At 40.6% G+C, this 16,586-nt stretch overlaps 1 long non-coding RNA gene across 1 annotated transcript in view; it reads right to left on the reverse strand.

The window, feature by feature from the left end:
* Nucleotides 1-3,106: 3,106 nt before the first annotated feature.
* The window catches only part of LOC148146137 (uncharacterized), a 38,050-nt gene continuing 24,570 nt past the window's right edge, over nt 3,107-16,586 (reverse strand). The window contains exon 3 of the long non-coding RNA XR_015760790.1: nt 3,107-3,255. This is a non-coding gene — a long non-coding RNA (uncharacterized LOC148146137). The remainder of the gene's footprint in view (nt 3,256-16,586) is intronic.

Genomic DNA, 16,586 nt, shown 5'->3' on the forward strand with positions numbered 1-16,586 from the left:
AAATCATTAGCCTTTAAGTAGCCACAATCAGACACACATACATAGTTTGCATTTAATTTTTGTTCAATAAACAGAAATCTCCCATCTGAGGTCATTCTCTAATCCTGTCTACAGAAATCTGTTAATATCTTAACATGGTCAGTGTGAACTGTTTGGACTGGAGTGTCTGTTTCCACACTATATGGCTATATGAGCCTACTCTAGACTGTTCCCAAGGCTCATATATAGTTCATAAGGTATACAAAGCTTCTCTCCAGTATTTTACCTGCTAATATTGTCCCATAGTTTGCTGAAGATTCATATCTGCCAACACATGTCTTACATTAATAGCTTGTCAGTTGTAATTTTACTGCTGTCGTGACCACGTTTTACAAAGACTTCTTTAATTCCCATTACACAAGCATAGGTTAATACAGAATGATTAGCATTCTGCCCCTTGCAAGTGGCCAACAACACGTATGTTGCTTGATACAGTCCTCCAGTTGTTGGGATGTATGGCCACTTGGGGAGTGAAATGCATATATCGCATTACTCATTTATGTGAGAGACCAAAGCCTTCTGTTTCAGTTTGTTGGCAGCTGCCTATTGTTTGTTTACTGAAAAGTATAAGCATGCTAGAGGAAGGATGTTGTGAAACTTGAAAGGGTTCATAAAAGATTTACAAGGATGTTGCCAGGGTTGGAGGGTTTGAGCTATAGGGAGAGGTTGAATAGGCTGGGGCTGCTTTCCCTGGAATGTCAGAGGCCAAGGGGTGTCCTTATAGAAGTTTATCAAATCATGAAGGGTGGCGATAGGGTGAATAGACACCCTGGGGTAGGGGAGTCCAAAACTGGAGGGCATAGGTTTAAAGTGAGAGAGGAAAGATTTAAAAGAGAACAAAGGGGCAACTTTTTCACACAGAGTGTGGTGCATGTGTTGAATGAGCTGCCAGAGGAAGTGGTGGAGACGAGTACGATTGCAATATTTAAAAAGCATCTGGATGGGTATATGAATAGGAAGGGTTTAGAGGGATTTGGGCCGGATGCTGGCAGGTGGGATCTGATTGGTTTGGGATATCTGGTCAGCATGGACAAGTTGGACTGAAGGGACTCTTTCCATGCTACATCTTTACGGGTGGCACGGTAGCACAGTGATTAGCACTACTGCCTCACAGCGCCAGAGACCCGGGTTCAATTGCCACCTCAGGCGACTGACTGTGTGGAGTTTGCACATTCTCCCCGTGTCTGTGTGGGTTTCCTCCGGGTGCTCCGGTTTCCTCCCACAGTCCAAAGATGTGCAGGTCAGGTGAATTGGCCATGCTAAATTGCCTGTGGTTTAGGGGTATGGGTGGGTTGCGCTTCAGCGGGTCGGTGTGGACTTGTTGGGCCGAAGGGCCTGTTTCCAAACTGTAAGTAATCTAATCTAATATTTCTATGGGACAGCCAACTTTGTGGACTGCTCAAATATTTCCAGGCTCATCTGAGGTGAAATGGGCTCCTTTCAGGATCCACAGCTTTCTTCAGGATGGAAGTGGAGTGAAGGGATTTCTGAATTTTTAAATGTCACACCCTGGCTTAAAAAGGAGAATGAAGGACAAACCCAACAGCTACAGACTAGTCAATCTAATATTAAAGGTGGAGAAATACATAGAGACAAGATTACCGGTCAAAACTAATTGCCACTTTAAAAAAATGTATTTAGAAATGAATGCTGGCAAGGATGTGTTAAAAGCAAATCATGTTGGACTCACTTGATTGATTTATTTGATTAACTAATGGAAAAGTTAATGAGGGCAGTGTAGTCAGTATTTATATGAACTTTTAAAAGGTATTTGATCAAGGACTACACAATAGGCTGGTTGGCATGACTATAGATCATAGAATTAAAGCTGCAGAGAACATAATACTTGCAATGGACAGAAACCAGACAGCAATGATGAACAGACTGAAAAAGAATATACAATGATACTCCCACAGGATGAGATTGAAATCAATGATCTTTTTTATTTGTGTTAAGGACCTAGACATGGATAAACAAGTGTGAATAACAAAAGGGGAATGGAGAGAATTTAAGTTGTGACTGTTCTTTCCCCCCTTAAATCTAAATCAGTGAGGTATTGTTTAATTTATCCCATTTCCCCTTTTAGAATCATAGAGATGAATGGCACGGAAACACACTCTTTGGTCCAACTCATCCATGCCAACCATATATCCTAAATTAATTTAGTCCCATTTGCCAGTACTTAGCCAAATCCCTCTCAACCCTTCCTATTCATATACCCATCCAGATGTTTTTCAAATGTTGTAATTGTACTGGCATTCACCACTTCCTCTGGTAGCTCATTCCACACACGCACAACCCTCTGCGTGAAAACGTTGCCCCTTAGGTCCGTTTAAATCTTTCCTCTCTCACCCTAGACTTATGCCCTTTAGTTTTGGCCTCCCCCAATCCCAAGGAAAAAACTTTGTCTATTTACCCTATTCATGCCCCTCATGATTTTATAAACCTCCATAAGGTCACTCCTCAGCCTCCAACCCCGAAGTGAAAACAGCCCTAGCCTATTCAGCCTCTCCCTGTAGCTCAAATCCTCCAACCCTGGCAACATCCTAGTAAATCCTTTCTGAACCCTTTCAAGTTTCACAACATCCTTCCTATATGGAGGGAGACCAGAATTGCACACAATATTCCAAAAGTGGCTTAACCAATGTCCTGTACAACCACAACATGACTCCTAACTCCTATATCCAATGGTCTGACCAATAAAGGAAAGCATACCAAATGCCTTCTTCACTATCCTATCTACCTGAGACTCCATTTTCAAGGACCTATGAACCTGCATTCCAAAGTCTCTTTGTTCAGCAACACTCCCTAGGACCTTACTATTAAGTTTTACTTCTATCCCTTAATGAGATTGGCTGATGAATGTTCCCCAAATCCTGGGTTTTGGGTTCAAATTTTTGAAATAAATCGACAACAAAATCCATTTTAATAAAATCATCAATAGATTTTATGACTAAAATAGTCAACACATGGGGAAATTATTTCACAAATGCATCTGCATGGACTTCACTCAAGAAATTAAGAAATACAAGCCAACAGAAGATTAGTTTATAAATTACAAGTTTTGGTAAATCCAAAGAAACTAAAATTTGTTCAGGAGGTTAATGCCCAAAAATGTCATTTTCCTTCTTGTAAGCAAACTGGATACTTCTTTGTAGACAGCATCTTGGAGAGAGAGAGAGAGATGGAGAATCCAAGGCAGGGTCTCATCTCTGGCTGCAAAATAGTAATAGAATCTCAGAATTGTATACTTAAGCAATTCCACCAGTTCCAATTGCAGTCATGAGACAAAGACAGACATTTTAGTGAGCTAATTGGAAGGTCATTAATTTAACAGTGCAGCTTACTTCCCCTCCCCAATTTTCCATTATGAGGTAAATATAAAAAACATTAGCACCCACTTTAGCATAATGAGTATGGATATTTTCGTTTGTTAAGGGCTGACTGGAAGCAGATGGCCCTCTCCAAGTCCCTTGCGTTAGCTTTAGTTAGATAGTTTATACAATGTAGGGGTTCTGGATCTTTGGGAAATAAGATCATGTGATCAGTCTTAGCCATTTTGAGTTCGGCAAGGTTGGTCATTTTTCAAAGAACATTTAAAAGGATATCTTTTTCTTTCAAATTTCTCTTCTTACCCTCTGGCCATGGCACAAGGCATGATTTTAAAGTCTACAGATGACACAAAACTTGGTAATGTAGTAAACATTGAGGAGGAGAGTGATAGATTTCTCAGGAGGACATCAACAGCCCAGAGATATAGGCAGACAGATGGCAGATGAAGTTAAACATAAGGAAATGGGAAGTGATTCATTTCAGTAGAAGGAATGAAAAGTGGCCGTATAAGCAAAAGTGGTAAAAATCTAAAGGCATGAAACAATAAAGAAAGAGAGAGGAAACCTGTGTGTATGTATCTAAGGTGGCAGACATAAACTGATATGTTATTAAAAGGCATGCAGTAACTTTTGCTTTATAAATAGAGACATAGACTTTAAAAAAAATAAAATTATACTGGGCATTAAATAAAAAATTGCTTAAGTTCCATCTAAATTTACTTCGCCACTTTAGGGAGAATGTTAAGGAAATGGCCTGTTCCTGTGTTGTGTTGTTCTGTGTTCGATCAGAGAGGATGCTGATGAAATTTTGCTAATGAAATAGTACTGGGATGGAATCTTTCAAATTCAAAGTAAGTCAGTTGCAAGAGGGTTTGTGGAAGGCCTGTATAATGATATGATTCACAACACTGACATGCCTTACAACCCTGCAGACACAGAGAGGGACTGATAACATCTCAGTCCAGCAGGTATTGAATAATTGTTTTTTTATTTGGCACTGTGCATGGCCATCTCACCAAACAATTCTATTAGTGCAGGAATTCAACTTTTTTTTCAAAAATGCCAAGCTGTTTAGACAGTCAACAATAAATTAAATACATTTCTTTCAAACAATTCCATTTGGCATCTGAGTAATTGAGACATTTAAGTGGATTAATTTAAATGGTTTACCTCTATGATTCTCAAAGCTTTCCATCACTGAATTATGCCTTTGCTATTTTAACCGTAAGTTGCAGTCTACGTTATAGAATTTGAATGCTAAGAACAACTTAATTATAATGCAACCAAAATAGAAGGCAAACCAGATGGATCTTTGTCTTTTGAGATCTTTCAATTTCTATGCTTCCACTGGGTGTTTTGCAGTTCTTCATCATGGTGGATAGGATTCCTCAGTCACAAATTTCTCTGACTTCAAGCATTACAATGCCATTCATTAATTCATCATCATCTCAAGGACCAACTCTACCATTGACCATAATATGAACTTACCTTGTTCTCTTTGTTTGTTGTTTAACATTTTTTAAAAGGTCTCATGTACATCTCATGTGCTTGCATACTTGGACTTTAAAGCTTCCCACATCAAATGTAATTTGAGGTATGTGGTTGAATCAGTCTCTTTTGCTGTTTTTATCCTGGAATAGATCATAAGTCTGACTGAAAAGACCATAACTTGATTCTATTCCACATCAAGTGTGACTTTCCCGATCCTGCTTGCAATTCATAGGTTGGAAGGACTTACAGGTTGATAATATCCCTGTTTGGCTTTATTATGAATTTGAACCTAGGTTGGAATGAAACTTGAATGAGAATGAGAATTGGACATCTGGCTGAGAGGCAAAGATGCTACCCATTGCATCTCAAGACCTCCCCATCCCCACCGCCTCTTCTTTCTTTCTCTTAATTAATTCTTTTTATTTACTTCCTTTCAAATTTAAACAATTTAGGCTCGTTCTTTCTCCACTATTTCCAAATTGGATTTTCTTAGTCAAGTAAATAATTTTAATATGAAAAATTTAAAAGCCAGGTCATCCTGGGTCTTGGGAAATTAGTACAGATTGAATAGATTTTCTCAACCTGTACAGCAATTTTAACTGTGAATGTGGTTAGTTGTGTGGCAGGACTTGATCCAGGAGAAAATTGAATTTTGATCCAGCATAAAAAATTGTGGAGAACACAAATGTTCATGGTTCAAAACATAACTCGCCTATACTTAAAATTCCCCAATCTTTTTAGCTGCCCTGGCCAATTTTGCCTGGATTGCACTGTTCGTACCAATGGAAATTTTGCCCCAAGCTACCAAATATCAGTCATTAACAATGGCACAGTGGCTCAGTTGTTAGCACTGCTGCCTCACAGCACCAGGGACCCAGGTTCGATTCAAATGTCTGTGTGGAGGTTGCACATTCTCCCCATGTCTGCGTGGGTTTCTTCCAAGTGCTCTAGTTTCTGCCCATAATCTAAAGATGTGCAGGTCAGGTGAATTGGCCATACTAAATTTCCCATAGTGTTAGGTGCATTGGTCAGGGGTAAATATAGGATCTGACTGGGTTACTCTTCAGAGGGTCAGTGTGAACTTGTTGGGCCAAAAGGGCCTCTTTCCATACTGTAGGGAATTTAATCTAATCTAACAATTAGAAATATAAATCCATGCATCTACAAACGATTCATGTGGTGAGCTTTCAGTTGACACTGTCCTTTCATCTATGAGGTTATAGGTAGTGTATAACGAACATAATGGGCGGGTTTAATTCCCACCTCAGGCGACTGACTGTGTGGAGTTTGCCGTGTCTCCCCGTGTCTGCGTGGGTTTCCTCCGGGTGCTCCGGTTTTCTCCCACAATCCAAAGATGTGCAGGTTAGGTGAATTGGCCATGCTAAATTGCCCGTAGTGTTAGGGGCAGGGGTAAATGTAGAGGAATGAGTCTGGGTGGGTTGCGCTTCGGGGGGTCGGTGTGGTCCTGTTGGGCCGAAGGGTCTGTTTCCACACTGTAGGTAATCTGAAAAAAAATCTAATTTGAGGAGGCATCAACCCAGTCACAACTGGACCTATGTCCATGGAATAAACTTCACATTAATATTACAGGTATCAATTCAGTCTTTAAAGTGATAATAGACTGGATGGAAAACGCATCCTCACTCTGGTTTAATATGATGGATTGGTATTTAGACTTGTTTCCATGGGACTTGTGATTTACTTAAACTGGGAGTGTTTGATGCTGGCATTAAGTGAAAATGTTATCAAAGAAAATCTACATAATGGAATAAAATAAGATACTTTGAGACTTCTGGATATCAGCATTTTAGTGGCTTATCAGCATTAACATAAGTAAATTATAACTAGGTACTTAACATTGACAGGATCCAATGTGGCATAACTGATCCATTAGAAATGATTCTATGAATATCATTATTCTCTGATAACTGAGGCAAGTGACCATTGGTGATGGGCAAAACTTTACCCCAACTATCAGTCAGTTTCTGGGCCATAATGGCAGAAACAAGTTTTTTGAAAGGTAAATATGGGTTTATAATTAAGAGAGTGAATCCTAGAAAAATCTTATTTTTTATTGTCCCAAACTCAGAAATTTTGAATCCAATTTTTTAACTCTGTCTGTAGTCCTCTCTGAGATCAGCTCACTTAGTACAGCTCACGAACAAACATAGGATCTTCCTCATTTGAACAGCGTATTGAACAGCAGGATTGGTAAGGTAGTTTTAGCATGTTACTACACAGGTAGGGGGGGGAATGGCCGAGTGGTATTATCACCAGACTGTTAATCCAGAGACCTAGGTAATGTTCTGGGGACCCAGGTTGAATTCCATGCATGTCAGATGGTGGAATTTGAATTCAAAAAATATCTAAAATTAAGAATCTAATGATGACCACAAATCCATTGTCAATTGTTGGAAAAACCCATCTGTTTCACTAATGTCCTTGAAGGAAGGAAGCTGCTGTTCTTGCCTGGTCTGACCTACTTGTAACCTCAGACACACAGCAACGTGGTTGACTCTCAACTGCCCTCTGGCCAACAAATGCTGTCCTACCCAGAGATGGTTGACCTCATCGCATGAATGAATGAAAAACAAATACTTGAATTGGATTGTGTGGAGGTGACAGACTATAAATTGGAGTTAATGTGGGAATTAGCAAGGTAGGTAGGGAAGAAAAATAGAGGACTGATAGAAGGAATAAAAACAGAAAATGTGTGAGAAAGAAACAGTTAAAAATTTCGAGTTCAGTTGGACTTTTCTCCTTAATAGAAAGAGTTCCATTTGTGCTGCCTCAATAGAAAGAGAAGCCCATTCTACCAGGATGAGATTCATGTAAACTAAGGAGACTTGTTGAACTTGGTTATTGGGATAAGTCAAAGATTAAGGACTGATTCAAAAGGAGGTATGCAATTGTGCAGATTCATTTTGTCAGGAAAGAATAAACTAAAGTGTCAGGAGCAAAAAGGATGGAATATGTGCATGGGAAATAATGACTGAAAAAAGAGATTCTGGTGAAGCAGTTTGGATGGATGGCATTAAGATAAATATTGGGAAAGTCTTGAGCATTGAATGATTTTCTATGATAGCCTACATGAGTTACGAATGGAGGATGGTGAGTTGGGAACAGATTGAGAGCTGTACATATTCAAGCAGGCAAGAAAGGAGCACAATTAGATCAGCAGAGTTAATTGTAAAGCAAATAAACTGCAAAAACGAAATGAACTCTTAAAAATGGCAAACAGAAAGAAAACGTCAGTATTCCAACCATTTTATCAGAAATAAAAAGCCACAGAGGTGTATTCCAGAAGATGGAGTGGAGGAGAGCAGAAAGAGGGGTGGACCCGGAGCTAGTTGTATGATATGAAACTGTCGCAGACAGCAGAAGTGGATGTGTGAGGATGGTGCAGAGCAAACAAGTGTAGCAGACTGTAACAGCAGCTCTGCTGGCAGAAGTAGCTTCAAGCAATAGCATTAGCTATCAGGGAAGCTACAAACATTACTGGGAATGGACCTGGGAACTGGCAAAAGTCTTGAGGTGGAACTTAAAGATGGGAAAGATGAAACATTGGCATTAGGGATAAGTCACATGCCACCTAGAGATGGAAGAAAGTTGTGTGTGCTGCTGTGGAGTTTAGTCTCACGAGACAGCCTGGGGCGGAGAGAAGGGAGATGATCGTACACGGAGAATCTTTCTTTCAAATACTTCAACAATATTGTTTTAAAAAGTGGACAAGCGACCACAAGGGAGGGAAGCAGTGTTAGATTTTCTCCAACACTGAGAAAGCCATTTTGAAAAGAAGGAACAGACAAGGACTCAGGTTCATTAAGTTGCCCGTTTTAAAGTTGAAACAAGGATCGATCACATCATAAAAAAATTTAACTGCTGCCATTTTTGAAGCAGAAAAGGTATTGACGACAGACCTGAACCTGCAACAGATGTAAAAAACACCATAACTCAATTGATTTGAAATTATATACCAGTTACTTTATTTGTTCATTTAAGCCAACAGCAGGGAACCTCGACAGTTACAATGATGCACAGCTGGGGACATAGCTTGCAACAGTGCTAAGCCAGTTTAATAGATTTTATCACATAATTTCCAATAATTTATGCAAAATTTAAAAAACTCCACAACATGTTGCTCCTGCAAGAAGAAATTGTCGCACCCTATACATTAGCAAGAAGATGCTGTTCAGCAATAAACTCAACCAGAGCACAAATATATTGACTCACCCAACAGTGGGATTACTTTAAATGGGGAATTCCATTAAGTGTCCCATATTAATATCCCCTGAGCTATCTAGTTGTTGTCATCTTCAACAGTCATGAATTGGGCTGTATTAGCAACCCATGTAACACAACAACTGAAGATCAATAATTTACTTGTAAATTACATCAACTTAGGGTAGTCAAGAATTGCAGCATAATCACAGGCTTAAAATCAATCTCTTATGTAGTATCTGTATTCAAAAGCAATAGATATAAAACAAAAGTCAATTTCCCATTTGACTTGTAAGTTTTCATTTTAAATGTGTCAGTGGATGTTTCTCAGTGAGCTAAAATCTGACATGAAGAATTAATCCTTAAAAACATGGTACAGTAAAATGAATGATATGGTGTGATGGTGGTTCTTTTGATGGTTTTTTTAATTCTCCTGCCCAATATGTCAATTCTGACAAAAAAGAGCAGAACTCGCTGGATAACCTCAATAGGTTTGGCAGCATCCACGGTTGGAAGCAGTCAATCAACGCTTCTGGTCCAGTGACCATTCTTTAGAACTGAGTGTAACTAGGAGAAGGTGGTATTTATGCTGAAGATCCAGGGTGGAAGGAGGGAGGAGGGGAAGGGAGTGAACACTAGGCGTGGATTTGATTTAATTTATTACTGTCACGTGCACCTAGATACAGTGAAAAGTTCTGTTTAGTGCGCAGTACAGGCAGCTCATTCCATACAAAATGCATTAGGGTAATAGAACAGAGCAGGGTCTCCAAACAGAAAACGAGATCCTGTTCTTCCAGCTTGCACTGAGCCTCGCTGGAGCACTGCAGCAAGCCTGAGACAGAGATGCTAGCCAGGGAGTGTGGTGGTGTGTTGAACCATGTTGTTGTTGTGGACAGGATATAGGTGCTTGGTAAACTGGTGATCCAGTCTGCGTTTCATCTCCCAGTGTAGAGGCGACCATATTAACTTCTAATTATGTTTTGATGTGAGTTGCCTCTTACAAAATGCTGTTACATTGCTCAGTGGTCAGTGCTGCTGCCTCACAGCACCAGGGACCAGGGTTTGATTCCAACATTGAGCAACTAACTGTGTGAACCTCACACATTCTCCTTGTACCTGTGTGGGTTCCCTCTGGTTTCCTCCCACAGTCAAAAAATGCACAGTTTGGTTGGATTGGACATGCTAAATTGCCCATAGTGTCCAACGATATGCTGCCTAAGTGGGTTGGCCATGAGAAAAGTGGGGTTGCAGGGATTGGTTGGGGGTGTGGGTCTGGTTGGGATAATTTTCGGGGGGTCAATGTGGACTCAGTGGGCTGAATAGCCTGCTTCCACACTGTAGGAATTCTATGATTCTACGGAGGGAAATGCTGTAGATGCAGATGACAGTTTTCAGAGCCAGTCAGCACCGAACATCACGATGGATATGAAATGAGCTTCCAGATTCTTTCTTAGATTCATTGTAAATACATTAAGTAACTGAGAACTGTTGGTCTGACGCACTACACAACAAGGAATGGAGATCATGGTTGGAAGAGTTACCTTCTCTGCCAGGATCCATTATTCAAAGTGATTACATCGAAAGACTTCTTCCCAAACCTTGATGAATACATAGGTCATCTGCATGTTTTATTTGTGGATCAGGAGAGTGTACTTTCATATTTCTCAAAGATGATTATTTCTGATGGGATCTGCTACACTCTGCCTCCATTGCAATGTTTTAGTAACCTGCAGGGAAAGGAAATTTGAATGCCCAATCCATTTTGCACAGTGCAGGCTTTTGCTATTTCAAAGTCCACCTGATGAGCACAGAGTTTGCCTTCCTACATTGTTTCTGAGATGCATTTGAAGTCCACATGGAATATCTGTGACAAAACCTGAAATAGATGGGCTCATCTCACTGCTGGCACTACTCAGCTGTCTGCACCAGGCTAAACACCAAGTTTACTTTGAAAACAGTCATGGAGTTCTACAGAAAGAAACATCTCCCTGTGCTCATATTCTAAAAGGTCTGTTTGCTCACTTCTCCCTGATAGAGAGCCTAAACTCCTTGCCTTAGTGTCAAGATAGGGACCTTCGAGGGCTCAACTGGAGCTGGAGGATGACCCTATACTCGGTCAATTTCTACACAGAATCCCTCCAGTGTGGGACGATGCTATTTGGCCCATCAAATCAACATCAACCCTCTACAGAGCATCCCATTCAGCCCCAGACTCCCCTATCCATGCAACCCCACCGAGCGTGCATATCCCTGGACACTGCAAAAAATTTAGCACAGCCAATCTACCTAATATTCACATCGCTGGACTGTAGGAGGAAACCAGAGCAACCCAGCACAGACACAGGGACAATGTGCAAACTCAACACAGACAGTCTTCTGAAGCTGGAATTGAACCCAAGCCCCTGGCGCTGTGAGGCAGCAGAGCTAACCACTGCTTCACACCTCCAGAACAAGAAAGGTAGAGAGCCTTTTGAAAAATAATTTCATAGTAGGAATTCCATTTCAATGTCAGAAAGCATTCACTGGTCAATTGGTTCAGTTATACTGGATATGTTGAAATCACTGTTTTACTGATTTCATATGAGATAGGCTGAAGTGTGTTGCACAATCCCACAGAAAAGTGATGCTCTTTGTTCAACCTGTAGAAAGAATGGAAACTTCTCAATCAAGGCGCCAACACAACAACAAGACTGTGCTTCTGATTAGACAAAGTCATGGATTAATCTCAGAAAGAGTTCAGGGGAATTGTTTGCCACTTAAGTATCTTTTGGACTTGTCCCTTAAGCCAGTTATTGAGCCCTAATTCACCTGGAGACCTGATCGATCAAGGAATTCTCAACTGCAAACAAATCCCCTTGCACAGTGGAAGAAAACATCTCAATGTTCACCTCCAGTCATTTCCAGATAGGAGCCTGTGAGTAGCAATAACACCTCAGTCATAATAGAAGAAGGAAGAACAAAAAGAAGCTTGCATGAAGACAGTTATCCTTCTTTTAAATTTACTTAGGGGTCATCTCTTCTTTTAAATGATCATGCACAAGATGAGAACAATTTGTTGGATTTGGCATTCCTGATTGATTCTTAAGTTGCCTCCACACTGGGTAGTGGTACTGCACTTCAGAAGCCTTGCATGTTTCACTCAAACGCAAGTTTTGAAGAGGAGACTCATATCACTAGCACTGCCTCCACTTTATCAAGGCCTCCCCCTCTCTAAATAAATGGCTGTCCATTTTCTGATGACTTAACCTACTTACGAATATGATATTCACATTTTTGATTTGCATCATTGTTCCTTATTAAATTGCTCACTATCCTATCTTTCATCTTAGATGATGCTGTCCTTTGATATTATTATTAGTTGGTTTAATCCTCCAAAGGGGCTTGACTGCACCAAATATACCATTCCGTTTCCATAGAGTGTTACAAAGTCATGCCTTATATCAGAAATGACTTGATGTCTTTATTGGGCTGGGACCATTGCTTGAGTTTCAAAATACTGAACCACAACATCTCAGTGACTTTAAAAAGCAGCTTCTAAAATGGATTGGGCATTCAAATTTCCTTTCCCTGCAGGTTACAAAAACATTGCAATGGAGGCAGAGTGTAGCAGATCCCATCAGAAATAATCATCTTTGAGAAATATGAAAGTACACTCTCCTGATCCACAAATAAAACATGCAGATGACCTATATATTCATCAAGGTTTGGGAAGAAGTCTTTCGATGTAATCACTTTGAATAATGGATCCTGGCAGAGAAGGTAACTCTTCCAACCATGATCTCATCACGTTTAAACCATGCAAGTGGAATCATGCAATAGCTATGTTTGGGTAACTAGTAAGAGGGCATCATGTGATGAGCTAATAAATTCCCCCAACTGTATATTAAGAAATTGGCTTTCTTCAGTCCACAGCACAGAAGGAGGAGAGATGCCAATGAATCAGTATCCCAAGTTGAGTACTTTCACTCTCTCTCCCTAACCATCCTGCAAACCCCAGTGCCATATCCATTGCGTGATCATCTACAATCTGCAGTTTCAGTTTTAAGAATCAATCCAACCTTTGCTGTCTCCAGAAGAAAAGAAATTTGTCACAATGCTAATTCATTAAAAGAATCTAGGCCATTCATCTACAAGGTCTATTGGGAATAACATACTCTTGTCACTCAACTTCATGGTGTGTGTGTGTGTGTGTGTGTGTGTGTGTGTGTGTGTGTGTGTGTGTGTGTGTGTGTGTGTGTGTGTGTGTGTGTGTGTGTGTGTGTGTGTGTGTGTGTGTGTGTGTGTGTGTGTGTGTGTGTGTGTGTGTGTGTGTGTGTGTAATTGAGCTCTGGAAAACATGTGTGAGAGTTGGAGCTTTTTCTTATTTTATTACTTAAGTGGTAATTACAATAAAAGCTGATCTACTTTCTTTTTTAAAAAATTACAAGAAAACATGTCTGTGTATTTTATACAGTTGCAACATGTAAACAGTTAAACACAGACTGAGTTGATGATATTCTCTTTATAAAAGAATCTGCTGCTAACAAATGGTGAGTGAAAAAAGCTGAAGCCATTTCTCTACATTTTACTTGGAGTTATGAAGATGTGGTTGTACTGTACCTTTAAGAGAGTTAAAAGCTACCTGAACAGCACTACCCTGTTCTAAACAAGGTATAATGCAATATGTGGTTCAGTAGCTAGGATAGCTGATTGCCTGGAAATGAAAACGCATAGTCAAATTAAGCCCACCAGTTTAAGTTATACCCCAAAAAATACCAAATGCCAATCAAGTTTGAATTTAGTATATTGACGATCTTAAAAGCCAGTAGTGACACAATCCAATGTTTTGGGGGTATAAGATCGGGGAAAATTAAACAGTTGGGAGGAGAAATGCCAAGCCAACAACATCTGCAGACTGCTCGTAGAATAGCTCCCTTAAAGATACCTTTGTCATTCAGTAACCTGTGGAACAGAAATCCCTAAGAAGAAGAAAAGAAGACCGAGGAAGAGAAAATTTGACATCTGGCTGGTTTTGAAAACTTGACATTTTGGTAAATCTTAACTGGGGGTTTTATCGGACTAGTATTGTAGAAGAGGAAGGTAAAGGATAGGTTTGATGAAGGAGTTGTCAATAGTTGTTAGTTAATTATTCTCTATTATATCTTAAGAAATAAAGTTGTTAATATTTACTTTAAATAGTAATTGACCTCTCGAATTTTCACAGAGTACTGCATGGGATAAATCTTTTCTGTGTTGCTGATTTAAATTAAGCAGGAGGGTCTCGTCAGAAACATAGGATGGTTTTAATCTGTTCTTTCTCATTAATATGTCCCTTTATTATAATCATTTCTCCTGTGTGCCTCTACTGCTATGCATTTTAAAAATTCCAAAATTAGAAAGAACAAAACTGGAACAAATCTCTGATGACAAAGGTCCGCAATTTATAAATATTTGAAAATAAGAGATCAACAAGAGGGAATTGAATTATGTGTAATTAGGTGTGTGTCTCAAAATATAAGTTGCAAAATTCTTCCAGTGTTCACTTAACAATTTTGGTGTGAGTCTAGACTCTGTATTCCCAATTTTTTCTTAAGAACCACAAAGGTCTACTCCAGAGATTTGAGCACATCGTCCCCTAATGCAGGACTAGATTTGGATTTAATTCTATTGTCACGTTTACTCAAGTGCAAGAGTACAGTGAAAAGTGTCCAATATTGCCACACACAGCACTATCTTAGTTGCAAAGGTATGTGAGTACAAACACACTCAGGTACAAAGCAGTAAAAGAAACAAAATTTAAAAAGTTAAGCATTACAGACCTTCATAGAATGAGTAGGAAAATAAAGAAATAAATTCACAGTTAATTTTAAAGTCCTTCTTAATATAAACTGAAAAAAAGAATAAAGTTAAAAGTTCAATAGGAGACAGCAAGGATTGCAGATGTTGGAAGTTAGAGTCAGTAGATGTGAAGCTGGAAGAGCACACAGATCAGACAGCATTTGAGGGTCAACATTTTGGGCTGAAAACCTTTGTCAGTCCTGACATTGTCTGGCCTCCTGTGCTCTTCCAGCTTCACATCTATTGACTAAAAGTTCAATAGTCTTTGATGAGTGCTTGGTAAAAACAAGGACTGCAGATGTTGGAAACCAGAGTCTAGATTAGAGTGGTGCTGGAAAAGCACAGCAGGTCAGGCAGCATCTGAGGAGCAGAAAAATCGACGTTTCGGGCAAAAGCCCTTCATCAGGAATAGAGCTTTGATGAGTGCTTGCTGGGGCCCAATCTCCTCCGTTTAGCTCATTCTCTGGGAGATTTCAGCTGCCTGCTCATGATGCCGCTGCAGATACTGAGGATGTCCTTCACTGCCGTTGCTGCTGCTGCCTTTAAAGCTACCACCTCTGATCACCTCCTGCTGCCTCCGGAACATATCCGGCAGGACCCGCTCACAGTCTCTGATCTATGTTATGCTGTTGGTGAGGAGGGTGGGCAGTACCTTTCTGATGAAATGGGAGAAAGTGAGGACTGCAGATGCTGGTGATCAGAGTCGAAGAGTGTGGTGTTGGAAAAGCACAGCAGGTCAGGCAGCATCCGAGGAGCAGGAGAATCGACGTCTCGAGCATAAACTCTTCATCAGGAATGAGGCTTGTGGGCCAAGGGAGCTGAGAGATAAATGGGAGGGGGTGGGGCTGGGGGAAAGGTAGCTGGGAATGTGATAGGCAGATGAAGGTGGGGGTGAAGGTGATAGGGCGAAGAGGAGGGTGGAGCAGATAGGTGGGAAGGAAGACGGACAGGTAGGACAGATCAAGACGGTGGTGCCGAGTTGAAAGGTTGAGACTGGGATAAGGTGGGAGGAGGTGAAATGGGGAACCTAGTGAAACCCACATTGATCCCGTGTGATTGGAGGGTCCCAAGGCAGAAGACGAAGCGTCCTTTCTCCAGGCATTGGATGGTCAACACTTGGAGATGGAGCAGGCCCAGGACCTATATGTCCTCAGCAGAGTGGGAGGGGCAGTTAAAGAGTTCAGCCATGGGGTGGTGGGGTTGGTTAGTATGGGTGCCCAGATTAAATGTTCAAGTGAGACCATTACTATCTCTTGGCTTGCCACACACTTGCCTTTAATGGTCAGTGCATTGAGTATTGGAGTTGGGAGGTCACGTTGCAGCTGTACAGAATATTTGAAATATTTTGGAATCCTGCGTTCAATTTTTGTCTCCCTGCTATAGGAAGGGTATTGTGAGACTTGAAAGGGTTCAGAAAAGGTTTCCAAGGGCGTTGCCAGGCTTGGAGAGTTTGAGCTACATGGCAAGAATGAATAGGCTGGGGCTGTTTTCCCTGGAGCATCGGAGGCTGAGGGATGACCTTATAGAGGTTTATAAAATCATGAGGAGCATGGATAGGACAAATAGACAAGGTCTTTTCCCCAGGGAGGGGAGTCCAAAACTAGAGCGCATTGCTTTAGGATGAGGGGAAAGGTTTAAAAGGGATATAAGGGGCAACCTTTTCAGGGAGAAGGCAATGAGTGTATG

Source organism: Chiloscyllium plagiosum, unplaced genomic scaffold (genome assembly GCF_037043375.1).
Source record: "Chiloscyllium plagiosum isolate Xiang-an unplaced genomic scaffold, Cpla_swu_hap1 HiC_scaffold_21, whole genome shotgun sequence".
In the NCBI taxonomy this organism is placed as follows: domain Eukaryota; kingdom Metazoa; phylum Chordata; class Chondrichthyes; order Orectolobiformes; family Hemiscylliidae; genus Chiloscyllium; species Chiloscyllium plagiosum.